The following is a 27,220-nucleotide window of genomic DNA, read 5'->3' on the forward strand; positions in this document are numbered from 1 at the left end:
GCTGGTCTCAACATCCCAAGAGTATTCAAATTTTTCAAAATTCTCAAACACCATTGTAACTGGACTGAAGGAGAGAGGGGAAGAAAAGTACCCCACCCATAGATTGGCTCTCCGAGGAGGAAAGGTATATGGTGTAATTATTACTAGTTTCCCACAGATGGCTCCCAAAGTATAGAGGTGACAATGCTGAGTGCAAATCATAGAATCATAGAATCATAGAATCATTTAGGTTGGAAAAGACCTTCAAGATCATTGAGTCCAACCATTAACCATGCCCACTAAACCATATCCTGAAGTACCCTGTCCACTCGCTTTTTGAATATCTCCAGGGATGGTGACTCAACCACTTCCCTGGGCAGCCCATTCCAGTGTTTGACAACCCTCTCAGTAAAGAAATTTTTCCTAATATCTACCTAAATCTCCCTTGCCTCAACTTGAGGCCATTTCCTTTTGTCCTAAAAAAGGTTCTAGCAGGGGAGCGCAGCTACCGTATACCCTTGACTGATGAACGGTACGTCTCTATCGGCGAAGGTCGTCCTCTTCGACCGAGCGCGCAGCTTCGGGAGGGACACACATGGAGCGGTGAGGGATGAAGGGGACACCCGCCTAGCCAGCCAGATCAGCCGAATCAACCCTGGCGATCAATGGGGTGACAGATGTCGCAGCCAGATCGCCCTCACATCCAGTGTGATTAAATACTGGATTAATCCCAGAATCAATAACTTTATCATACCATAAACCAGTGTTACACAGTACATCAAAGCGAAAACCTTAATCCACCTCCCAGGGATGCTAAGCAGCAGCACAGGTGAAACGGGGAGCCAAAGGAACCTCAGTAGATATATGGATGTAGATAAGAACTGTTTAATAATTATCTAGCTTATAATGAAGTTAAAGAAATTTCAATAGAGGTAAACATGGCCCAAGAGGATGAGAAGTGGTGCTTAACGTTTGCATTGTTGGCCCAAGGGGATGAGAAGTGATGCTTGATGTTTGCATTGTTGAGGCTGGCTGGGGCAGGAGATAGTCCCTGATAAGAAGCAGCAGTCGACCCCAAAAACCAGCCAAGACCGGCCTTGTGACTTTTTAGAACTAATTTTAATATGAAGTGGGGATAGATCATGCCTATGTATAGGCGTATTGCGAAACTCCATGTATATGTAACACTTGACTGTATAAATTTGAAGCGAACTGCCGAGTCAGGCGGGCATGACTTTGGTGGGACTACCCCCGTGCTGCCCAGCACTGAATAAACATACCTACTTTACAATCTCACTGATTGTGGAGTCTGTTTCCGCACATCAAGGGAGTACATACAGCAAGTGAGGTGATACATAACAGAACTCTAAAAATGAGCGCCACAATTCTAAGAACTCATAAATCGACATTGTGACCAGCGACTATTAAACTAATATAATGAATGCTTGTAACAAATTTGTTTTAACAAGCTCTGGCCAGGTTTGTCGTTATCTCAACCCTTTATGCTCCACGTGGGCACCAAAATGGACTGTCGCGGTTTAACCTCAGCCAGCAACTAAGCACTGTGAGAGACTGAAAGAGTTAATGTCTCAAACATCGTGGAGGGGCAAGTTCTGCCTAAGGAGGAACTCTGCATAACAAGGAACCCTGCCTAGCAAGGAAGCACAGGTGAAAAGAAGCCTATCAGCACCCATCAGCAACAGGAGGGGGAGGGCATGCCAGAGGGTGCACAGCTCCCTGTTCTGATATCGCTGTTCTGATATGCTGAGCAGAGCAGCTCACTATGCATGGGGAAAGATCAGTTCTGCAGGGAAGGGGAAGTTACTCCCCAAACGACTCCCAAGCCCAAAAGCTCACAAACTGCTCATTAGCCTGACAAGTTCAGGTGCCCGCCTGAAGGAGGAGCAAGGATGATAAAAGGACACAAAGTGAAGCCCTGGGTGCGCAAGCCCACGGGAACTGGACCTCTCGGCTGACTGAACCAACGTTGGACCCAGGACCGGTGACATCTTTCTCCTCTCTCCCCCTCCCCTCCTTTCCCTTTCCCCCCTTCCTCCCCCCCTGTAATCCCTACACCTTATCCCTTTAGACATAAACCATTGACCAAGTCCGGGACTAGGAGTGGATCCAGCCACCCCTAGGCTCCTTTCTGACTGAGAGTCTAGAAAGCAAGAGGGTCTGCTCTGAACCTCGGGACTCAACGGGAGGGCTCTCCTTATTGTCTTCCCTGAACTGGTCCCCAAATATGCAAGGCCTGTAGTATATGTTTAGTGATGTATGGTTAGCATATTACCCAGGTTACTGACATAGTTTCATGCCAATTTTTGTTGTGAGCATACCAATTTTTGTGGTGAGCAAATAAAAATTGAGTTTTGTGAGTTAAAGGATCCCTGGTGTCGTTTCATTTTTTTCCTGACCTGGGAATCAGCAAACCCAAGTCATCGTGGTGAAAAATTGGGACGTGACAAGCACCACGCAGCCACTCACTCACTCCCCCCCACCCAGTGGGAGAAAATCGGAAGGAAAAAGGTAAAACATGTGGGTTGAGATAAGAACAGTTTAATAGGACAGAAAGGAAGAAACTAATAATGATAATAATAACAATAATAAAATGACAATAATAATAATAATAAAAGTATTGGAATATACAAAATAAGTGATGCACAATGGAATTTTTCACTGCTCGCTGACTGATGCCCAGTTAGTTCCCGAGCAGCAATCCCCCCCGGCCAACTCCCCCCAGTTTATATACTAGGCATGATGTCACATGGTATGGAATACCCCTTTGGCCAGTTTGGGTCAGCTGTCCTGGCTGTGTCCCCTCCCAACTTCTTGTGCCCCTCCAGCCTTCTTGCTGGCTGGGCATGAGAAGCTGAAAAATCATTGACTTAGTCTAAACATTACTTAGCAACAACTGAAAACATCAGTGTGTTATCAACATTCTTCTCATACTGAATCCAAGACATAACACTATACCAGCTTCTAGAAAGAAAATTAACTCTATCCCAGCCGAAACCAGGACAGCGTGCTATAGCTCCAAAACACATGCCATGAAGAGCAATGATTTATCAGTCTGAGAATGATGCTATAATTATAAATCATCTGTGCCTTTTGTCAATGGAACAGGTGATGCTTAAGATGAATGCATTTTTTTACTCGTACATTTTTCATCTGCAAAGCCACTAATTTCCCATATCACGAGATCATTAGGCAAGATAAATAGTAAATTAACGCATCTATTAAACTTTGGAAAAAAGACGTTTTTCTTAAATACACCATACCATTTTAAAATATTTGTTGGCAGAAGTGCTTTTCTTATTTCCTCTTTCTACTATAATGAATATTCTCACAAATATAAATGCCTAACACTGCAAACATTCATGTACAAGAAAAATAGTATCTTGAAGCCAAACAGATTATAACTGTGTATAAACTTAAATACATATGCTAATGTGTACAGCACTGCAATTAGAATTTTTTTTTCTGTAAAGGTTTAGAAAAACTCAAAACCACTAAAAGGGGAAAAAATTATTGTATTAATAAAAAGGTTTTAATTTATAAATTCCAACAGAAGCAGATTCAGATCATATTATAGACATCCTAGATGTCTCTAAAGATAAATTTTATAACATTATGGTCTCTATATAACAGCCAGAAAGCAAGACTAATTAGTCTTGATATGGTGTAAGTTGAATAAAACACAAAAGAAAGGATGGAGTTTAATAGCAGATTCAAAAGTAATCCAAAGTAATACTGACAAGGAAAAAGACCAAAACCCCAAAATAAACAAACAAAACCCCAAAATAAACAAAACCAAAGGCAGAGGAAATGTTGAATAAGAAAGCAGTAGAGAAGATATCTGCAATAAGCAAAAAAGGTCAAACACTAAGACCAATCTCCCCTTGAAAAACATTTTGCAAAGCAGCAGTAGTGCCATTCACAACTGTTTAATGAGTATAATGTAATGTTCACTTACATTAATTGCACAACAAATTGTCATATCAATTATTATAATCAATTAAACAATGAGTTAACTCCTGAGTATATATTTATCATTACCACAGATCTACGTAAGAAAAGAAAGCACAAAATGATTGCAAGATTCACATTTAGAGCACAGGAAAAGTCAAACAAAACTTATTTAAGAGACACACTGCAATTTCTAAGCTGAACAAACAGGGATAACTTGTAAACATGAAATTATATACATATGTTTTTAGGAATCTGTCTAGATTAAGCTCAGTTAGTAAACTTGTAGTAACAAGTATTTTTAATGTACTCAGCATTTAACCTACACAACTTGAGCAAATATTCCATATTTCATTAGATAATAATTTCAAAGTTGTATTGTTTTGCCCCATCTCTAAATTTTGTCCAGCTGAAGAGTAATGTTCAATTCTTTTCTTATCTAAGAATGGTCCAAATTCTTCCTTTTGGCTTCATGCAATGTCATTGTATTTTTGGTAATTTTTTTTCATATCATACTATGACAAGCCTTACTATCTGCTACACTTATTTTTAAAAGCTTGATTAACTGTTCATTTGCAATTCCTCAAGCCAAAACTGAATCCAATAGAAATTTCTGGTATACATTAGACATTCATTAGACACACAGATTGCATCTATCTATGATGATGTCATGATATCACTACAGCATCTGTGGTGCAGGCTGGGGTTGAGAGACCCCTTATGAACTTTAAAGCAGCTTTGCATGGACAAAATTTGGGCTCTAAAGGATCATCACATCTCCTGTCAGAAGGAGGGCATACATTTTAAACATCTAATCCCTGGATACGTTCCCAGAAAAAGAAATTTCAAAGGCAGTGGATGATTCTCCTTTTCTAACAAAAAAAAAAAAAAAAAAAGACTTTCAACAAATTCTAGACCCCATGCACCCGTCACTAATTTTGCTACGAAGATGATTCCAGATACAGGTATATTGGAATCATTTGCCCTTAACTGCAGAAATTGAGAGTTATATCACTTTTGCCAGAATTTCCTATGTAAGTAAATGACTGCCTTGTAACTCCCTTCTACATTAAAATCCAAACTTCATATTCTTCAGGTAAAGTTAGTGCAATCCTTTTTACAAATCATTATCAAAGAACTCTAATTCAAGTTATCATGATTTTTTTTTTGTTATTTAAAAGAATTATTTCTTGGGACTAGAATGGCATTACCTTCAATATCAAGATCTTGCATAATGAGAAAACTTTCCCCCAACTGCCATTTCAAAAAATCTTTGCTGTTTACTCAGATGTGGCTGCAGCTGTATGAAGAATTTATCTTTTAATCACACTCAAGTGAAATGTTCTATTGAGAAACAGAAAATAAGAAAATATGAAGTCTCCTCTATTTGTCTTACTAGTAAGGTAAGATGTAAATCACTGCATGAAAGGACAAATCCATCCTAGAGCTCTTGCTGTAGCTTTGTTTTTTCAGTGCTGTTTCACAAAGATTTTGAAACAATGTTAGCCATCCTGTATAACCCGTGAAACACAACTCCTCCCCCAGAATAATGCTATTATAGAAGAGGCTGTTTGTGGGTGAAAAAAATCTCCAAGGAACCTTGAAAGATGATCTAAGCTGCTAGAACGCAAATGGGAAGCAGGGTCCCACTAAGGAGGTAGCAAAGCATTACTAACCAAACTGTATTTAGCCTTGAAACAGCAATCTTCCGTATACGAAAGAATCTCAGAAGTTAAAGCCATTCTGCAGACAAAATCATTTTCCCTAGATCTCTATACACGTCAAGTAACTTTCCCCTTCTATTATCCTCATAAAACTATTCTTCTCCCATTCAAATCTGACAAGATAAACCAAGCCTTGAAAGAAAGCCTCTTTGTCTGCAGGAAAGTTATAGCAGCGCAGGAACAGTCTACAGGGATTGTAACTTAGGGAAACATAAACCTTGGTAAACCACAGTGCTACACCCTCAAAATGCAATTCTCTAAGCCTTGGATTTCATGTTATGATCAGGTTGCATGGCACAGAGAAGAGACCAGCAAGCCAGGCAGCAGATAAGACACAGGGTTTAGAGCACTGAAAAAAGGAGAAAGAAAAAATTTTTTTCCAAGGATGAAAAGAGAGTAGGAGAGAAAGAAAAAAAAAATTCAGTCATGTTCAACAATAATAAACAAACTTTGGGGTGTACACAAAACTTAAACAGAATAGAAAGTTTACATTTTTTGCCTTTTGTCATCTTCTCTGTCCCAGGAAGATTCTCCCTGGACTTTAGTCTGTTGCCCACAACTTGGATCTTGGATCAGTGACAGTCTTGGATCACTACCTCTCTGGAAGTAGTTTACGTTGCACAGTATCAGCAGTGCCCTGGACTACTGGCACTGTTCCTTATCTTGGAATCCAATTCATAATTTCCTATTTGGTTTCCAAATCTATAACAGACAGGTTCTGCCTTACCTCCTGCTCTCTGCCACTGATGCTCCTGCACACTCACACCTCTCCTCCCTATCCTGACTTCTCACTACATCTCACTGCTGGGGAATTCTTCCTTCATCCTGGCTCTGGTATCAGGCCCAACATACTAACCTCTGAATCACTTCCCCAGCTGCTACATATGATCAACACTTCCCATGAGAAGTACTCATGATAAAACAAATAGAGGCACCACATAAAAAGTGCTTTGTGCTGAACCGTGTTAATCTCAAAGCAAGGGTGAACTACAGCTGCTGAAAGATGCGATTCAGTTGCACAAAGCTTGATTACCTTGCTCCTTAAATAGCCACAATTCTTCCTGTATCAGGCAAAAGCTGTTTGGGCAGAGATGATGGGAACTGCTAGATCGAAACCAGCAATGCACAAGACAAAAGTACTAGTATAGCCATTAAAATAGAGCTACACTCCACAAGCTCTTTGAAACACTAAGCAGAATAAAAAGTTGAAGCAGAAATGCAGTTCCTTTAGTCACATACTCAGGACAGGCAGTACTTCATCCAGAGCTGAAATATTAAATGCAGGTTTCCTGAAAGAGTAATAAAGAAAATGCAAAAATAGCGAGAGGTATGCACTTAAATGGAAGCTTCTTCCTCAGAATGAGGGCTAATATGTGAGCAAACTACTGGCAGTAAAGGTTAATTGCTTTTTTCCCAAAAAAAAAGTAGAGAAAGAAGGTTATCTTGACAGAGATTACCACTTGCGATTGTTTTCATGGGAAATTTGGCATCTGCTTTAATCATTTATAATAATTTCATGTCAACATCCTTAATTATTAATATTTACACTTATAATGAAGATGGATTTGGACTGTAAGCTATTATGACAGTTCACCACCTTTCACAGGCTATGCTGAACACAACGCTACTCTGCAACACAGCTTCTTAATTTTGGTATCAGTGTATGTCCTGGGTTCAGCTGGGATAGAGTTAATTTTCACAGGAACCTGGGAGGTGGGGGGGCATAGCCGGGGAAGCTGACCTGAACTAGCCAAGGAGCTATTCCATACCATGTGACATCATGCTCAGTATATAAATGGGGAGCAGGCTGGGGGGAGCTCTCTCGACTTTCGATGGGGGAAGTGGCGGAGCATCGGGTTCCAGGTGGTAAGCAGTTGCATTGTGCATCACTCCTTTTGTATACTCTTTTATTAGTACTGTTGTTGTAACTTTTTTTTTTTTTTTTTGTGTGTGTTGTCCCAGTAAACTGCCCTTATCTCAACCCTCGAGGTTCTGGTTTTTTTTGTTTTGTTTTGTATTCCTTTTCTCTCCTCCGATTCTCCTCCCTATCCCACCAGAGGGGGGCGGGAGGAGTGAGCGAGTGGCTGCGTGGTCCTTTGTTACCAGCTGGGCTGAAACCACGACAGTCCTTTTTGGCGCACAACGTGGGGCACGAAGGGTTGAGATAACGACAGATCTGGCTAGAGCGTGTTGAAACAAATTTGTCATACACATTTCTTATATTAGATAAATAGATGCTAGTCACAATGTTGGTTCATTTGTTTACATGGTGGCGTTTTCTAAGTTCTTATATGCTCTATGTATTGCCTGTAGTTACGTTTCTCACCTCTGGGAGAGTGATTGGGATTATCATTGTGCTGTACTGGGCAATGTCGACTTGTGAAATGATTACATCACTGGTCATGAGGTTGAGCTGGTATCTGTATGAGGCAGTGATATCATTTCCATACTTTGGGCACCTTCTATCGGATTTTATTGGTAATTACACCCAATCCATGGGGAAGTCAGGGGGGCATACTTCCCCCCGTCCGTTTGCCTCCCTTCTCTCCTTCCGACTAATTACAACAGCTTTTGAGAACTTTGAATATCCTTGGGATGCGCAAGCCAGTGTGCTGTTAGTGCTATGTCTCCTGAATATGTTTCAGGTCCTGTTTAGGGCTACAAAAAGGTTCTTTAAGAGTACCACCCAGAGATCTGCCCCAAAGCTGGATATTCATGGGTGGCACGGCATGTGGGAGGATATGGGCAGGTATCTAGAGAACTTCTCACCTCCAGTGGCTTGGAAGTTCACTCCCGAACAACTACAGAACCCTCATGAAGTGGTAGAATATTTGAAAGGAAAATGCTGTGGCTATTCCAGAGACACACAACTCACTGCACTGTGCTGGGCTCTGGCCAGTATCTACCAAACACTGCTTGATATTAGCCAGCACCCTCAGGGGGAAAAGGGGGAAAACAGGGCAACAGGCACCATGGCTACCCCTACCCTGACAAAAGGCACCATGGCTACCTCTACCCCGGCAACAGGCAGCGTGGCTACCCCTACCCTGGTGACAGGCACTGCAGCTAAACCAGAGAAACAACCTGTGCCAGTATCAGTTGCCCCTGTACAGAAAAAGAAACACACAAAGAAATCAGTTCGCTTAGTGAGAGATGAAGATGAACCAGGGTCATCGCGAGAACAGGAGGAAGAGGCAGAACCTGAAATAATCACCCGATCTCTATCCCTGAGTGAGTTGCGCGACATGCGAAAAGATTTTAGCCGCCACCCAGGTGAGCACATTGTTACCTGGCTGCTCCGATGCTGGGATAATGAGGCCAGTAGTTTGGAATTAGAGGGTAAGGAAGCCAAGCAGTTGGGATCTCTGTCTAGGGAAGGGGGCATTGACAAGGCGATTGGGAGAAAAACACAAGTCCTCAGCCTCTGGAGGCGACTTCTGTCAGGTGTAAAGGAAAGATACCCCTTCAAGGATGAAGTTACATGTCACCAAGGCAAGTGGGCCACCATGGAAAGAGGTTTCCAGTACCTGAGGGAATTAGCCGTGCTGGAGGTGATTTATAATGATCCAGAAAATGCGCAGTCACCCACAGATCCAGATGAAGTCCAATGCACACAACCCATGTGGCGGAAGTTTCTACGAAGTGCACCACCAACCTATGCCAACTCATTGGCAGTAATGTCCTGGAAAGAAGGCTATGGACAAACGGTGGACGAATTGGCTGTCCAACTCCAGCAATACGAAGGAAGTCTCTCTTCCTCCCTACAGGCCTGTGTCTCGGCTGTAGAGGAATTGTCCCGAGAGTTCCAACAATTCAAAGTGGATATGTCTTCCTCCCCACCTGTACAGGCCTGCATCGCAGCTATTGGGAGTAAGCATTCCTCTGCCCAAGAGAGAGGAGAGAGAAAGTACACACGACGGGCTAACCTGTGGTTTTACCTGCGTGACCATGGAGAGGACATGAGAAAGTGGGATGGAAAACCTACCTCAGTCCTGGATGCACGGGTACGGGAGTTGTGAGAAAAAGCAACCAGAAAAGAGGATTCTTCTTGGAAAACTGCTGCTCCAGTTTCCCATGAGCACTTCCCCAGACGCAGTAGAAGGGCTGATCTCATTGCTGATCCTCTTGAAGGGACTTCTGATTCACGTGTGCGAAAAGTGAGTAACGGATACTCTAACCAGGATTAGAGGGGCCCTGCCTCCAGCCAGGTGGAGGAAAGGGACAACCGAGTCTACTGGACACTGTGGATTCAATGGCCTGGCACATCAGACCCACAGGAATATAAGGCTCTAGTAGACACTGGTGCACAATGCACCCTAATGCCATCAAGTTATAAAGGGGCAGAACCCATCTGTATCTCTGGTGTGACAGGGGGATCCCAAGAGCTAACTGTATTGGAAGCTGAAATGAGTCTAACCGGGAATGACTGGCATAAACACCCCATTGTGACTGGCCCAGAGGCCCCGTGCATCCTTGGTATAGATTATCTCAGGAGGGGGTATTTCAAGGACCCAAAAGGGTACCGTTGGGCCTTTGGTATAGCTGCATTGGAGACGGAGGAGATTGAACAGCTGTCTACCCTTCCTGGTCTCTCTCAAGACCCTTTGGTTGTGGGGTTGCTGAGGGTTGAAGAACAACAGGTGTCAATTGCTACCACGATGGTGCACCGGCGGCAATATCGCACCAACCGAGACTCCCTGATCCCCATCCATAAGCTGATTTGCCAATTGGAGAGCCAAGGACTGATCAGCAAGACTCACTCACCCTTTAATAGTCCCATATGGCCCGTGTGGAAATCTAATGGGGAATGGAGACTAACAGTATATTATCCTGGGCTGAATGAAGTCACGCCACTGCTGAGCGCTGCTGTGCCAGGTATGTTAGAACTTCAATATGAACTGGAATTAAAGGCAGCTAAGTGGTATGCCACAATTGACATTGCTAATGCATTTTTCTCCATTCCTTTGGCAGCAGAGTGCAGGCCAAAGTTTGCTTTCACTTGGAGGGGCAGCCAGTACACCTGGAATTGACTGCCCCAGGGGTGGAAACACAGCCCCACTATTTGCCATGGACTGATCCAGGCTGCACTGGAAAAAGGTGAAGCTCCAGAGCACCTGCAGTACATTGATGACATCATTGTATGGGGCAACACAGCAGAAGAAGTTTTTGAGAAAGGGAAGAAAATAATCCAAATCCTTTTGAAGGCTGGTTTTGCCATAAAAGAAAGTAAGGTCAAGGGACCTGCACAGGAGATCCAGTTTTTAGGAATAAAATGGCAAGACGGGCGTCGTCAGATCCCTATGGATGTGATCAACAAAATAGCAGCTATGTCCCCACCAACTAATAAAAAGGAAACACAGGCCTTCTTAGGTGTTGTGGGCTTTTGGAGAATGCATATTCCAAATTACAGTCTGATTGTAAGCCCTCTCTATCAAGTGACCCAGAAGAAGAACAATTTTAAATTGGGCCCGGAGCAACGACAAGCCTTTGAACAAATTAAGCAGGAGATTGTTCATGCAGTAGTCCTTGGGCCAGTCAGGGCAGGACAAGATGTTAAAAATGTGCTCTACACTGCAGCTGGAGAGAATGGCCCTACCTGGAGCCTCTGGCAGAAAGCACCCGGGGAGACCCGAGGCTGACCCCTGGGGTTTTGGAGTCGGGGATACATAGGATCCGAGGCTCGCTATACTCCAACTGAAAAAGAGATATTGGCAGCATATGAAGGAGTTTGAGCTGCCTCAGAAGTGGTTGGTACTGAAACACAGCTCCTCTTAGCACCCCGACTGCCAGTGCTGGGCTGGATGTTCAAAGGGAAAGTCTCCTCTACACATCATGCGGCTGATGCCACGTGGAGTAAGTGGGCCGCACTGATCACACAACGGGCTCGCATAGGAAACCCCAGTCGCACAGGAATTGTGGAAGCGATCATGGACTGGCCAGAAGGCAAAGATTTTGGAATGTCGCCAGAGGAGGAGGTGACACGGGCTGAAGAGGCCCCGCTGTATAATAAACTGCCAGAAAATGAGAGGCAATATGCCCTGTTCACTGATGGGTCCTGTCGCATTGTGGGAAAACATCGGAGGTGGAAGGCTGCTGTATGGAGTCCTATATGTCAAGTCGCAGAAACTGCTGAAGGAGAAGGTGAATTGAGTCAGTTTGCAGAGGTGAAAGCCATCCAGCTAGCGTTAGACATTGTTGAAAGAGAAAAGTGGCCAGTGCTCTATCTCTATACTGACTCATGGATGGTGGCAAATGCCCTGTGGGGGTGGCTACAGCAATGGAAGCAGAGCAACTGGCAGCACAGAGGTAAACCCATCTGGGCTGCCGCACTGTGGCAAGATATTGCTGTTCCGATAGAGAAGCTAGTGGTAAAAGTACGCCACGTAGATGCTCATGTACCCAAGAGTCAGGCCACTGAAGAACATCAAAATAACCAACAGGTGGATCAGGCTGCCAAGATTGAAGTGGCTCAGGTGGACCTGGACTGGCAACATAGGGGTGAGCTATTTATGGCTCAGTGGGCCCAGGATACCTTGGGCCATCAGGGAAGAGATGCAACATATAGATGGGCTCGTGATCGAGGGGTGGACTTGACCATGGACACTATCGCACAGGTTATCCATGAATGTGAAACATGTGCTGCAATTAAGCAAGCCAAGCGGCTAAAACCCCTGTCGTATGGAGGGTGATGCCTGAAATATAAACAGTGGGAGGCCTGGCAGATTGACTATATCACACTCCCACGAACCCACCAAGGCAAGTGCCATGTGCTTACAATGGTGGAAGCAACCACTGGATGGCTGGAAACATATCCTGTGTCCCACGCCACTGCCCAGAACACTATCCTGGGCCTTGAAGAGAAAGTCTTATGGCAATACGGCACCCCAGAAAGAATCGAGTCGGACAACGGGACTCACTTCCGAAACAACCTCATAGACACCTGGGCCAAAGAACATGGCATTGAGTGGGTATATCACATCCCTTATCACGCACCAGCCTCCGGAAAAATTGAACGATACAATGGACTGCTGAAAACTACATTGAGAGCAATGGAGGGTGGAACTTTCAAACATTGGGATACACATTTAACAAAAGCCACCTGGTTAGTCAATACTAGAGGATCTGCCAATCAGGTTGGCCCCGCCCAACCAAGACTTCCACATAGTGTAGAAGGAGATAAAGTCCCTGTAGTGCACATGAGGAGTATGTTAGGAAAGACAGTCTGGGTTAGTCCTCCCTCAAGCAGAGACAAACCCATCCAAGGGATTGTTTTTGCTCAAGGACCTGGGTACACCTGGTGGGTGATGCAGAAGGATGGGGAAGTTCAATGTGTACCTCAGGGAGATTTGATTTTGGGAGAGAATAGCCAGTGAATTAGGCTGTATGATAATTAACTGCTAAATAACCTGCCAATGTATGTCATTGTATCTATAGTGTCTATATGCCATATCAAGGGTATTACTGTAAGAATTACCCAAATGACTGAAGGATGGACTTTGAAACTGAGCCAAGTACAACAGTGATAGAACTTGAACTGGCGCCCAGCAATTTCCCCAAGATCAACATCTTCGACCTGCAGACCAAGGGCATGGGTTGCACCAAATGTACGAGCCGCAAGTTCCAGAGGCAGCATACAACAACCCACCACCTCACATCCTCTCCTATCCTGAAGGACTGTTACAACAGATGGAGCCCCGAAGTCATGGACTAAATAAAATTGATGGACACATTAGAGGGATAGCCCATCGACTAAGGGAATACTATTTGTGTGTGTGTGTGTGTGCGTGGGGGGGGTTCATATACATATATATATGTAAGACAAGGAAAGTGGTAGTGGTTAATTGGAAAATGTAAGATCTGGGCATGATGTAGATGGTATAGAATAAGGGGTGGATAATGTCCTGGGTTCAGCTGGGATAGAGTTAATTTTCACAGGAACCTGGGAGGTGGGGGGGGGGCATAGCTGGGGCAGCTGACCTGAACTAGCCAAGGAGCTATTCCATACCATGTGACATCATGCTCAGTATATAAATGGGGAGCGGGCTGGGGGGAGCTCTCCCAACTTTCGGTGGGGGAAGTGGCGGAGCGTCAGGTTCCGGGTGGTGAGCAGTTGCACTGTGCATTCACTCCTTTTGTATATTCTTTTATTAGTACCGTTGTTGTTGTAACTTCTCTTTTTTTTTTGTGTTGTCCCAGTAAACTGCCCTTATCTCAACCCTCGAGGTTCTGGTTGTTTTTTTTTTTCCTTTTCTCTCCTCCGATTCTCCTCCCTATCCCACCGGAGGGGGGCGGGAGGAGTGAGTGAGTGGCTGCGTGGTCCTTTGTTACCGGCTGGGCTGAAACCATCACAGTGTAATACAGTGGTTTAGCTGAAGGTAAAGATTAAAAAGGGACTCCTATTTTAAGAGAGACTGCAAACAAAATGTTGCATTTGCTAATAGAAGTGCAGAGAAATTAAGCTATTGCCATACCCAGAATGTGAAGCCTGACCATGTAGAAACAAGAGAGATTAATAATGTAAAACCAGTGCTACTGTAAAGGCTCTAGGGATAATAAAAGGTGGTTACAATTTCTCTGGTGTTAAAATTGCATAGCTGAAAACTACCTCAGGAGGAACATGCTATCCCTAGCAAGACTTGAGATGTGGCCACTTTGTTTATACAGAAAAGTTTAAGTTATATTTCAGTTAAATATAACTTGTTAAGAAGCTAGCTAACCTATGAATTCATAGTTATTGTCTTCATGAACAGCAACACTGTCTGCCAGACTATAACACAGACGCTGTCACAGATGGTGCTTGCCACTGGCTCTGTCCCCAGTTTGGGAGCTAGGCTGGTGTCCCGTGGCAGCTGCTGCTGCTCTCAACACCAAGAAGCCAGACTCAGGCAAGGAGGTAGCTGGGGGATCAGCTCCTTGCTCTTCCACCCCCAGCTGAAGTTAAGGTATAGAGCAAGAGCCTTTTCTACACTTACACTGAACAGAACAGCCCATCTACTGGCAACTTTTACCCATTTTGCCCCTTAAAAAAATCCAAACAAGCAAACAAAAGCAACAAACAAACAGGTCCTGTTCTAGCCATATTTCCTTTGAACAACATCCATCCAGATTCGAGGACTAACCAGAGCCAATTTCCCAGGCTGTTTCAGTACTGCAAGGGAGCCAAGCTCATACCCTGAGCTTTCTGTAACTACAGTTGAAACTGAAGTGTGGTGGATTGATCCTGGCTGGATGCCAGATGCCCACCAAAGCTGTTCTATCACTCCCCCTCCTCCGCAGCTGGACAGGGGAGAGAATATATAACAAAGGGCTTGTGGGTCAAGATAAGGACAGGGAGAGATCACTCAGCCAATTACTGTCACGGGCAAAAAAGACTCAACTTGGGGAAAATTAATATAATTTATTACAAATCAACCAGAGTAGGGTAATGAGAAATAAAACCAAATCTCAAAACACCTTCCCTCCACTCCTCCCTTCTTCCCAGGCACAACTTCACTCCCGCATTCTATACCTACCCCCCCCCCAGCAGCACAGGGGGACGGGGAATGGGGTTTACGGTCAGTTCATCACACGTTGTCTCTGCTGCTTCATCCTCCTCAGGGGCAGGACTCATCACACTCTTCCCCTGCTCCAGTGTGGGGTCCCTCCCACGGGAGACAGTCCTCCACGAACTTCTCCAATGTGGGTCCTTCCCACGGGCTGCAGTTCTTCACGAACTGCTCCAGCATGGGTCCCTTCCACGGCGTGCAGTCCTTCAGGAGCACACTGCTCGAGCGTGGGTCCTCCGTGGGGTCACAAGTCCTGCCAGAAAACCTGCTCCATGGGCTCCTCTCTCCACAGGTCCTGCCAGGAACCTGCTCCAGCGCGGGCTTCCCACAGGGTCACAGCCTACTTCGGGAACCCACCTGCTCCAGTGTGGGGTCCTCCATGGGCTGCAGGTGGATATCTGCTCCACCGTGGACCTCCCTGGGCTGCAGGGAGACAGCCTGCCTCACCATGGTCTTCACCACGGGCTGCAGGGGAATCTCTGCTCTCGCGCCTGGAGCACCTCCTTCCCCTCCTTCTTCACTGACCTTGGTGTCTGCAGGAGTGTTTCTCTTACATGTTCTCACTCCGCTCTCCGGCTGCAGTTTCTGTGTGCCCCACAACTTTTTTCCTTCTCTAAATATGTTATCCCAGAGGCGCTACCACTATTGCCGATTGGCTCGGCCTTGGCCAGCGGTGGGTCCGTCTTAGAGCCGGCTGGTATTGGCTCTGTCGGACATAGGGGAAGCTTCCAGCAGCTTCTCACAGAAGCCACCCCTGCAACCTCCCCACTACCAAAACCTTGCCACACAAACCCAATACAGCTTCTTGCTACAGAAGTTTTGCTTCCACCTGCCTTTCAGCCTCCTCAATTTGTTTGTATCTTTCAAAATAATTTATGTTACCAAGGCTACTTGCACATAAAAAGGATCAGAGTCTTATTAAAACAAAAGTCTACACATTACACTTTATTTTTTACCCCCTTTTTTTTTTTAGATAATCTTGATGAAGTGCAGCTAAATAATCAAATCATAAAATTCAAGGGTAGGAAATTGGGAGCTGTCTGAAGTAGAGGTTGTACATGGTTTCACTTTCAAACCCAGTAATTCTCTTCTGGTTTAATCCCTAAAATAATTCGCATTTATACCTAATTCCTTTCTCATATAATTAAATACTAACAATTCATTTGGACTCACTACTTTTTCAAGTAAAGACAGGACTGCTTCTTTCCTCCCTTGCTAAATTTGGGAGCTCTCACCCTCCCACAACTATGGGGGAGCATATGATGATTAAATGTGTCATCTTTAAATCTTTAGCAAATGCTACCAGTGGGAAAAGACTCAATGAGAGAATGGGTGAAACAATGCCAGAGCAATGCACCTAACGGAAGAAAAACTACAGTCCCAGATCAAACCTACTAGGAACAAAAGAGCCTGAATTTTCTTACTCCTAATTGGGCAGGATACTAAAGAAGCTAGAAGACACTTTTTCATTGTATCAATATTTATTTTCTGACTGAAAAGTAAAATACTTGCAGACTAACTGCTAAATAACTTACTTTCCCTTGCTAGAAAGAATCTAAGACGTTAAGTTGTTAGAAACCTCTACAACCCATCTATGTCTTAATTTTCCTATTTTAAAATTAGAATTGTGCAAATTATACCTTGTATTGGATCTTACAATATTTTGATTATTACTAGCTCATTGTTGATGCTTATTCCTAGGAGACTTCTGCCTTTTCTGGAGTCATGATTCTTCTGAAACTGGTAGACTTAACTTTTTAGTTAATTCACACCAGAAAGATTAAGGTTACGGCTCATCTGTAAATAATCACACCTGTCGTGGTTTAACCCCAGCCAGCAACTAAGCACCATGCAGCCGCTCACTCACTCCCCCCCCCACCCAGTGGGATGGGGGAGAAAATCGGGAAAAAGAAGTAAAACTCGTGGGTTGAGATAAGAACAGTTTAATAGAACAGAAAAGAAGAAACTAATAATGATAATGATAACACTAATAAAATGACAACAGTAATAATAAAAGGATTGGAATGTACAAATGATGCGCAGTGCAATTGCTCACCACCCGCCGATCGACACCCAGCTAGTCCCCAAGTGGCAATCCCCCATTCCCACCCCCCCCAGTTTATATACTAGATGTGACATCACATGGTATGGAATACCCCTTTGGCCACTTTGGGTCAGCTGCCCTGGCTGTGTCCTGTGCCAACTTCTTGTGTCCCTCCAGCTTTCTCACTGGCTGGGCATGAGAAGCTGAAAACTCCTTGACTTTAGACTAAACACTACTTAGCAACAACTGAAAACATCAGTGTTATCAACATTCTTCTCATACTGAACTCAAAACATAGCACTGTACCAGCTACTAGGAAGACAATTAACTCTATCCCAGCTGAAACCAGGACAACACCCAAAAAGCAAGCCATGTATGTGTGTATGCGTGCACATACATAATTTTAACCTTCTGGCAGAAGATGGTCCACAAGAGAATGCAAGAACAGAAAAAGTAAAGGAACACCAAATTAAATTTTTGAAAAAATATGTTGCATGAACCTCATTATTCAGTACTTCAAAGCAACTTTTTCACAGCACTGTACAACCAGGATTAAACAGAAGAGGAGCAAAATACAGTTTAACAGGACAAAAACTAAAAGAAATTACATGTCATTAAAATAAAAGTCTGTAAACTCACTCATAGGAAAAATTAAAAAAAAAAGAATTAAAAAACCCTTTCCTTCGTCTTCTCTCATAAATATCCTGACCTCACCTTCTTGTCTTAAAAACAAGCTTATATGAATTACTAAACTATTGTTTGTTTCAAATTGCATTACTCAGAGAAGGATCCTTGCCTTAGAAAGATGCGTATGTGATTTTTAATGCAAACATTTTGGGAAGGTAAGACACTAGCCTAGCTCTTCAAATGCCATTGTTCTGTTTGGCGACACTTAGCTGTTGACACCCCCACCATGACTGGCAGAGATTGCAGTCAGCATGTTAGAAAAAGCCCTTCATCTCTCTTGTAAAAGGTGCTGTAAGCATACTGGGCACACTGTATTTCCAGTTTCTTGGAGGAAGTAGATACATGCATCCACAATTCTAGCCAAGTTACCCCAGACCTTGCAGGACTCCTCATGAGGCGGCACTGACCAGGAGCTCCTCACAGTAGAACTGTCTGCCAGGGTATTGCCACTGCTGCTCTTCAGTGTGGGGGAACTGCCTGGCTCCCCTTCACAGCTGGGCCCAGGACGCCCCAGAGCTGCAATGCAAGGACTCAGCCTCCATCACCTGAAAAATTGCTTGTGGAATAAGAAGGTTCGTGAATACCAACCCAGCAAGCCTTGATGCCTCTTACACTGAAACTCCCTTTTCTAGAAACTTCACATCTTCAAGAGAAGCACATAGTTATCAGGGAGATCACAGCCTATGCACACATGGGCATAGACAGGGTTCATCTGTATTCACCAAAATCACTGTTGATCCCACTTTAATAAGGCCTATCATCACTTAAGCAGCAAATGCTTCACACAGTTTTGAAACAGAAGCAGGCATGCAGAGTGCTTCCCAGTGAAGGTGCATCTTGAAGCCCCCCCACGCCCCAATGCACTCCCCTCCCAACTGCTGGGACCACACGATCCTTAAAAAACAGCTTGAATCATGGTAAAATAGTACAGCTACATGAGTTACCATCTTAAGCCACTTAATTCAGCAGAAAATTTCTGAAAGTAACTTCCAAAACAACAACAAAAAACCAGACCTCCTTTTGCTGCAGCCCAGGGGGAAGGAGGGAGAGGAGAAAAAAAAAAAAAAGAAAAAAAAAGAAGAGGGAAAAGCATTCTCCAGCAGACACATACTCTCCCAGTAAGAGCAGAAGTTCCTGAGCACTGCCATTAGTTAACCTCTTGAGAACCAGAAGGGAGGACAGACATCTACAGATTGGAAAGCACTAAAATGAAGAAGCACAGTTGCCTACTGAGCATCTGCAACATGAGGGAAATGAGCTTCATCCCTTCTATGGCACTTTGGCATTAACTGCAGTGGTTTATCCCTCTCTCCTTTTCTCTTACACATCTGAGAACCGCCAAAAATTTGCAATAAATGCCTAATTTTAAACTAAGCAATATGAGATGTTTGCACCCTTTCCTTTAAATGAATTAATGCAAACAACAGGAAAATGGTCCTGTTTCTTTTTATAACTGAACTTTTAAAAAAAGCAAGAGGCAACATTATATAACTAAAGTATCACACTTGCCATACAATAAACATTCTGCAATTAATATTCTGTACTGTCTTTTGCTTGGACTTAAGTATTCAGTAGTGCTTAAGCAGTTAATACACTGGAATTGAGGAAATAAAGAAAACACTTAAAAAAATACTAATTTTTGGATAAAATATGTGTGCTTGAAAACTATGCCTTTTACTGCTTAGGAGCCTGAATATGAACATTCAACCCAAATGCTAGGTACAGATGTTCCCATGAGACCTCTGGTGGCACCATCAGCGCCCCACATTTGAGCGTGTACACATTGACTGCAGTTCAGAAATTTAGTTTGCAAACAAAAGACCCTCTCTCTTTACTAAAACCCATATTCTCATTCCCTCACACTGTGAGCTGAGCTAAAGTTTTTTCATTAAATAATAATTAAACACCTAGAAGCATTTTTTTTTGGGGGGGGGGGTGAATCCTTTCACTGAGCCCATTCGGCTATTGGTGTCTGTTGAGCCTGCCAAAAAGGCCATCAATTAATGTCAGCTATGGCAGCTTCCATGAACAGGCTGTTTGTTCAGTAGGAACCATCCCTCTGCAAACTCATGTTGAAATGTAAGCAACCAGACAATCCATGGTCTCAACTTTAAGACATCATTGGTGTGGTGAGTTGATCTTGGCTGGATGCCAGGTGTCCACCAAGCTGTGCTACCACTCCCCCTCCTCAACTGGAGAAGGCAGAGAAAACATAACAAAACGCTCATGGATCAAGATAAGGACAGGGAGAGATCACTCAACCAATTACTGTCACAGGCAAAACAGACTCAGGTTGGGGAAATTAATTTAATTTATTGCCAATCAAATCAGAGAAGGGTAATGAGAAATAAAACCAAATCTTAAAACACCTTCCCCCTACCCCTCGCTTCTACCCAGGCTCAACTTCACTCCCCATTTCTCTATCTCCTCCCCCCGAGCAGCACAGGGGTACACGGAATGGGGGTTGTGGACAGTTCATCACATGTTGTCTCTGCCACTCCTTCCTCCTCAGGGGGAGGACTTCTCACACTCTTCCCCTGCTCCAGCATGGGGTCCATCCCATGGGAGACAGTCCTCCATGAACTTCTCCAATGTGGGTCCTTCCCAGGGGCTGCAGATCTTCACAAACTGCTCCAGCGTGGGTCCTTTCCACGGGGTGCAGTCCTTCAGGAGCACACTGCTCCAGTGTGGGTCCCTGTCATGACCCAGACTGGACAGACCAGGGAGTCGTGTTTAATTTGAAATTCCCTCGGGCTAAATTAAGGTGAAACAACACCAGAAGATCAGTTAAACATTTTATTCATGACAGAAGCAAACTGAACTGGGGAGGCGTGGTAGTAGGTGGCAGGGTTTCTCACAACAGGAAGTGGCATAAGACTACTTCTGTAAACCGTGTAACCATATACATCAATTCAGGGAAGAAGGAGATCCCTCCCACTGAGTCACGAGGTTCAGAGCAGACCCCCTTGCTTTCTAGACTCCTCCTCAGAGAAGGGCCCAGGGCGGCTGGATCCACTCTTAGTCCCAGACTTGGTCAACGGTTTATGTCTTGAAACGGATGAGGTGTAGGGATTGTGGAAAAGGAAAGAGAGAAGAAGACAGAGAGAGAAAAAAGAAGAGAGAAAGATTTCACCAGTCCTGGGTCCAGCGTTGGTTCAGTCAGCTGAGGGGTCCAGTCAGCCGAGGGGTCCAGTCCCAGTGGGCTTGCGCACCCAGGGCTTCAGTTTGTGTCCTTTTATCATCCTTGCCCCTCCTTCGGGCAGGCACCTGAACTCGTCAGGCTAATGAGCAGTTTGTGAGCCTTTGGGCTTGGGGGTCCTTTGGGGAGTAACTTCCCCTTCCCTGCAGACATGGTGGCCATTGTTTGATCTTTGTATCAGAACAGGGAGCTGCGCACCCTCCACCACGCCCTCCCCCTCCTGTTGCTGATGTCTGAGCTGATGGGCTTTTCACCTTGGTTCCTTGCTGTGCAGGGTTTGTCTTTAAGCAGAACTTGCCCCACCACAATGTTTGAGACATTAACTCTTTCAGTCTCTCACACTACCCCGTGGCTCAAACATTGTCTATATTATCTTCGTGGATTCTCCACAGTCTTCTCCCAGGCTGGTGATTTAGATATAAAGAAAGCTAAAAGCAAGGAGAGAGAGAGAGAGAACATGTACAAAACTTCAAACAGTATAAACTTTGAACAGTGCAACAGTATAACAATTGCAAAGCCAACCATTAAGAACAAAAAATCCACATAACGACATGAGTCCAATGCTAACAAGCTATTTTCCCCACCCCGTGAGTCCCAAGGACATTAGGAGAGAGGTCAGCAATGATCCTCTGTTAAGCCAGTCTCTAGGTTGCATCGCTTGGGAAAGTTTTCCAGTCTTGTCTGTAACTTCTCTCATCTTCTTTCATGCTTCTTCTGAGGAGGTTGTTGAGTTGTGTATGGTGAGACAGCATTCTCCGTCGGTGAAATTTAACATCCCGTGTACCCCATGTTCTTTTAACAACATCACAAGATTCAAGGTTCCCTCCTCAGGGAAGAAGATAAATCTTTGAATAGTAGCCATGAAGGGTCCCCTGGAAGCATTGTTCCAGGAGCAACTTGGGTTTCACAAGATTGGTGATATTTAGATTAATGAGGTCAAATTGAATTCTTTTGTACAAACACCTCAATTGGTATCATTCCAGAGGTGCATGAAACCTTGAATCAAATTCCAAGCTAAATCTGGAGAATCTTTTCCCTGTCCTCCAGTGGAAAGGATCAGGATGAGGGAAAAGGCTCCCCAAAGCATCTTTCCCTATAATAACAGACAAAAATTACAAATAACAATAAACCGATGACACAAATAACAATTAATATAGTTACAACTAACACGGGTCTCTTGTCGTCTTTCTCCATTTCTCTTTGGTTCTACAAAATGCAAATATAAAACATACATAGATTAAAACGAGAGTGTTATCCATCGCGTGTGGATTCGGTGGTCTTTTCCATGTGCATCAGCAGCTACGCATGAATAGGTGTTCAGTGGAGTTTTAAGGGTTAGAGGCACCTCTCCCACTGTTGGGAGGTCCACCAGAACAGGTTGTCCTGGGTAGTATAAGGGTTTTACTGGGTGTTTTGTTTCCCTTTCCCCCGGGAGTAGGGAGGGGGGTTTGGGGCAAAATGCAGTGAGTTTGGGACATCCATTTACTCCCCAGCGACTGTTCACCTTCGCTATGGCATCAGGGAGCCGTGCAGGCCATCCAGAATCGTGGGGCCTAAGGATACGCTTTAACAACCCGTTTGTCCTCTCCACTATCCCATTAGCTTGAGGATAGTAGAGGGTGTGAAATACCCACTGTATTCCTTTGCCCTTTGCCCACTCCTGTACCACCCTGGCAGAAAAGTGGCTACCATTGTCTGATTGGATTGACTAGGGTTTAGGCAGATAACTGAACCATAGCTTTAATCCTTTCACCATATTGTCTCCAGTTGCTCTTGCAACCGCTGCTGCTTGGGTAAGTCCCGACACCACTTCCACTGCAACAAGAACATATTGCTTCCCATCTGACTTCTTGAAGGGTCCTATATAATCAATTTGCCAAGTCTCCCAGAGTCCCTTCTCGTCTCATAGGTGGAGAGGGGGTTCTTGTAAGGGATGTCTTTCTAGCCGGGTCCAGCACTGACTACAAGCAGAAATGATCCTATTACACAGTTCCCGAGTAACAGGCCAACCTCTGCCACGGGCTTCTTTGAAAAGATCTTTAACCCCTGAATGACCATGCTTCACATGTAACCACTCTAACAAGTTGTCCTGGTTTCAGCTGGAATAGAGTTAACTGTCTTCCTAGTAGCTGGTACGGTGCTATGTTTTGAGTTCAGTATGAGAAGAATGTTGATAACACTGATGTTTTCAGTTGTTGCTCAGTAGTGTTTAGACTAAAGTCAAGGATTTTTCAGCTTCTCATGCCCTGCCAGCAAGAAAGCTGGAGGGGCACAAGAAGTTGGGAGGGGACACAGCCAGGGCAGCTGACCCAAAGTGGCCAAAGGGGTATTCCATACCATGGGACGTCCCATCTAGTATAGGAACTGGGGAGTGGGGGTGGGGAATTGCCGCTCCAGGACTAGCTGGGTGTCGATCGGCGGGTGGTGAGCAATTGCACTGCGCATAATTTGTACATTCCAATCCTTTTATTATTGCTGTTGTCATTTTATTAGTGTTATCATTATCATTATTAGTTTCTTCTTTTCTGTTCTATTAAACCATTCTTATCTCAACCCACGAGTTTTACTTCTTTTCCCGATTTTCTCCCCCATCCCACTGGGTGGGGGGGGAGTAAGTGAGCGGCTGCATGGTGCTTAGTTGCTGGCTGGGGTTAAACCACGACACAAGTGTCCCCACTCCTTTTCTTCAGCTTCTGCTGCCATCGTAGCTAAGCAAGTTAGAGAGTCTACCTGATTATTCCAGATGTGTGCCAGGTAATTCCCCCCTTGGTGTGCAGCTACCCATCCCACCAAGGAAGTTCCCTATTTGGCGATATTCAAAATCTCCTCCCATTTTTCTCTTTGCCACACGGGTACCCGGTTAACCTCCCACTGATTCTGTTCCCAGAAGGGGAGCCACTCAGTGCACCCTTTAAACACTGCATACGAATCCGTATAAATGAGTACTGGTTCTCCGTTTTCAGCTTCTCTTTTTATCACACTCCAAACCGCTATCAATTCCCCTACCTGGGCACTTCCCTCACCTACTGTTACGATTCGGTCCCCTGAGTCAACATGCAGGGCTACCGCTCGGTATTTCCAGATCTTCCCCTCTCTTTTAGAAGATGCATCGGTGAACCACACATTTTTTAGATGAGATTCAAATGGAGGGGCAGGTCTTATATACGAGGGAGGAAGTTCTTGAGTTAATTGGGTGTCAGGCAGTTCTTGTACTTGGAGTGTTTTAGGCGCTCCCTCTTTTATTCGGCGTGTGTGACAATAATGATCTAGCTGTGCATACCATTTCCTTACGGTTTCTCGCTGTGCAACTCCTACAGGCGGTGGGGTTCCCATCAATATCGGTTTTAAAACCTTGAAGGGCCCTCTCAGGATAATTGGTTGTTGCCGTATAATTTTTTCTGCCTCTTGCAAAGCTAGGTTGACCACAAAGAGGCCCTTTTCCCAAACTGAGTATCGTTTTTCTGCATCTTTAAAGCTACGTGAATAGAATCCAATAGGCCGAGTCAGGCCTTCGGGTCCACGTTGCCACATATGTATTGATAGCCCATGGATCGCAAAACCCCATTCAATGCAGAGTGGGTCTGTTGGATAAATTGGCCCCAAGGCCTGGTACACCCCAGCTTCAAAAATTAGCAATTTTAAGGCTTCTTCATGGGCTGGGGTCCAATCCCAAGAGACCCTTTTGCATGGTAGATCGTACAGGGGTCGGGCTATGATAGAGAAGTCAGGGATGTGTTTCCTCCAAAACACCAGCAGGCCTAAGGCATGTTGGAGTTCGTTCTTATTTGCAGGCCTTTTCACTTGTTCAAGGGTGGTCAAGGTTTCGGGGGGAATGTATACTGTCCCACCCCTCCACCAGAAACCCAAGAACTTCACTTCGGAAGATGGGTGCTGTATCTTTTCATTTGGACTCTTTCAGTCTCTCACAGGGGGCTGGAGGGGTGGCTTCTGTGAGAAGCTGCTAGAAGCTTCCCCTATGTCCAATAGACCTGTATTGGCTTTGTGTGGCAAGGTTTTGGTAGCAGGGGGGGGTTACAGGGGTGGCTTCTGTAAGAAGTTGCTGGAAGTTTCCCCTGTGTTCGAGAGAGAGCCAATACCAGCCAGCTCTAAGATGGACCTGCCGCCGGCCAAGGCCGAGCCAATCAGCGATAGCGGTAACGCCTCTGTGATAACATTTTTAAGAAGGAAAAAAGTTGGGATAGGCAGATTCGGCAGCCGGAGAGAGGAGTGAGAACATGTAAGAGAAACAACTCTGCGGACACCAAGGTCAGTGAAGAAGGAGGGGGAGGAGATGCTCCAGGCGCCGGAGCAGAGATTCCCCTGCGGCCCGTGGTGAAGACCATGGTGAGGCAGGCTGTCCCCCTGCAGTCCATGGAGGTCCACGGTGGAGCAGATATCCACCTGTAGCCCGTGGAGGACCCCACGCCGGAGCAGGTGGGTTTCCCGAAGGAGGCTGTGACCCCGTGGGAACCCTGCGCTGGAGCAGGTTCCTGGCAGGACCTGCGGATCTGTGGAGAGAGGAGCCCACGGAGCAGGTTTTCTGGCAGGACTTGTGACCCTGTGGGGGACCCACGCTGGAGCAGTGTGCTCCTGAAGGACTGCACGCCGTGGAAAGGACCCATGCTGGAGCAGTTCGTGAAGAACTGCAGCCCGTGGGAAGGGCCCACGTTGGAGAAGTTCGTGGAGGACTGTCTCCCGTGGGTGGGACGCCACATTGGAGCAGGGAAGAGTGTGATGAGTCCTCCCCCTGAGGAGGATGAAGCGGCAGAAAACAACGTGTGATGAACTGACCGTAAACCCCATTCCCCGTCCCCCTGTGCCGCTGGGGGGGTTGGTAGAGAAGCCGGGAGTGAAGTTGTGCCCGGGAAGAAGGGACGGGTGGAGGGAAGGTGTTCTGAGATTTGGTTTTATTTCTCATTAACCTACTCTGGTTGATTTGTAATAAAGTGAGTTAATTTCCCCAAGTTGAGTCTGTTTTGCCCGTGACGGTAAGTGATGAGTGATATCTCTCCTGTCCTTATCTCAACCCACAAGCTCTTTGTTATATTTTCTCTCCCCTGTCCAGCTGAGGAGGGGGAGTGATAGAACGGCTTTGGTGGGCACCTGGCAACCAGCCAGGGTCAACCCATCACAATGCCAGCCGGCTCCAAGACAGACCCACTGCTGGCCAAGACCGAGCTAATCAGCGACAGTGGTATCGCCTCTGCGATAACATATTTAAAAAGGGGAAAAAAATGCTGCACAACAGCAGCCGGAAGAGAGGAGTGAGAACATGTAAGAGAAACAACCCTGCAGACACCAAGGTCAGTAAAGAAGGAGGGGGAGGAGGTGCTCCAGGTGCCGGAGCAGAGATTCCCCTGCAGCCCGTGGTGAAAACCATGGTGAGTCAGGCTGTCCTCCTGCAACCCATGGAGGTCCATGGTGGAGCAGATGCCCACCTGCAGCCTGTGGAGGACCCCATGCTGGAGCAGGTGGATGCCCAAAGGAGGCTGTGACCCCGGGGAGAGCCTGTGCTGGAGCAGGTTCCTGGCAGGACTTGTGACCCCGTGGGGGACTGTGAGAGACTGAAAGAGTTAATGTCTCAAACATTGTGGTGGGGCAAGTTCTGCCTAAAGACAAACCCTGCACAGCAAGGAACCAAGGTGAAAAGCCCATCAGCTCAGACATCAGCAACAGGAGGGGGAGGGCGTGGTGGAGGGTGCGCAGCTCCCTGTTCTGATACAAAGATCAAACAATGGCCACCATGTCTGCAGGGAAGGGGAAGTTACTCCCCAAAGGACCCCCAAGCCCAAAGGCTCACAAACTGCTCATTAGCCTGACGAGTTCAGGTGCCTGCCTGAAGGAGGGGCAAGGATGATAAAAGGACACAAACTGAAGCCCCAGGCGTGCAAGCCCACTGGAACTGGACCCCTCGGCTGACTGGACCTCTCGGCTGACTGAACCAACGCTGGACCCAGGACCGGTGAAATCTTTCTCTCTTCCTTTTTCTCTCTCTGTCTTCTTCTCTCTTTCCTTTTCCTTTTCCACAATCCCTACACCTCATCCGTTTCAAGACATAAAACCGTTGACCTAG

At 45.4% G+C, this 27,220-nt stretch overlaps 1 protein-coding gene and 1 long non-coding RNA gene across 3 annotated transcripts in view; one reads left to right on the forward strand and one right to left on the reverse strand.

The window, feature by feature from the left end:
• The window catches only part of LOC121233033 (microtubule-associated serine/threonine-protein kinase 4-like), a 235,285-nt gene that overhangs the window by 170,179 nt on the left and 37,886 nt on the right, over positions 1 to 27,220 (reverse strand). The gene's annotated exons all lie outside the window — the stretch shown is intronic.
• Positions 1,840 to 27,077, forward strand: LOC121233036. The gene is made up of 3 exons (XR_005931833.1): positions 1,840 to 1,907; positions 14,042 to 14,047; positions 27,040 to 27,077. It is a non-coding gene; the product is annotated as an uncharacterized LOC121233036 (long non-coding RNA).

Source organism: Aquila chrysaetos, assembly GCF_900496995.4.
Source record: "Aquila chrysaetos chrysaetos chromosome W unlocalized genomic scaffold, bAquChr1.4 W_unloc_4, whole genome shotgun sequence".
In the NCBI taxonomy this organism is placed as follows: domain Eukaryota; kingdom Metazoa; phylum Chordata; class Aves; order Accipitriformes; family Accipitridae; genus Aquila; species Aquila chrysaetos.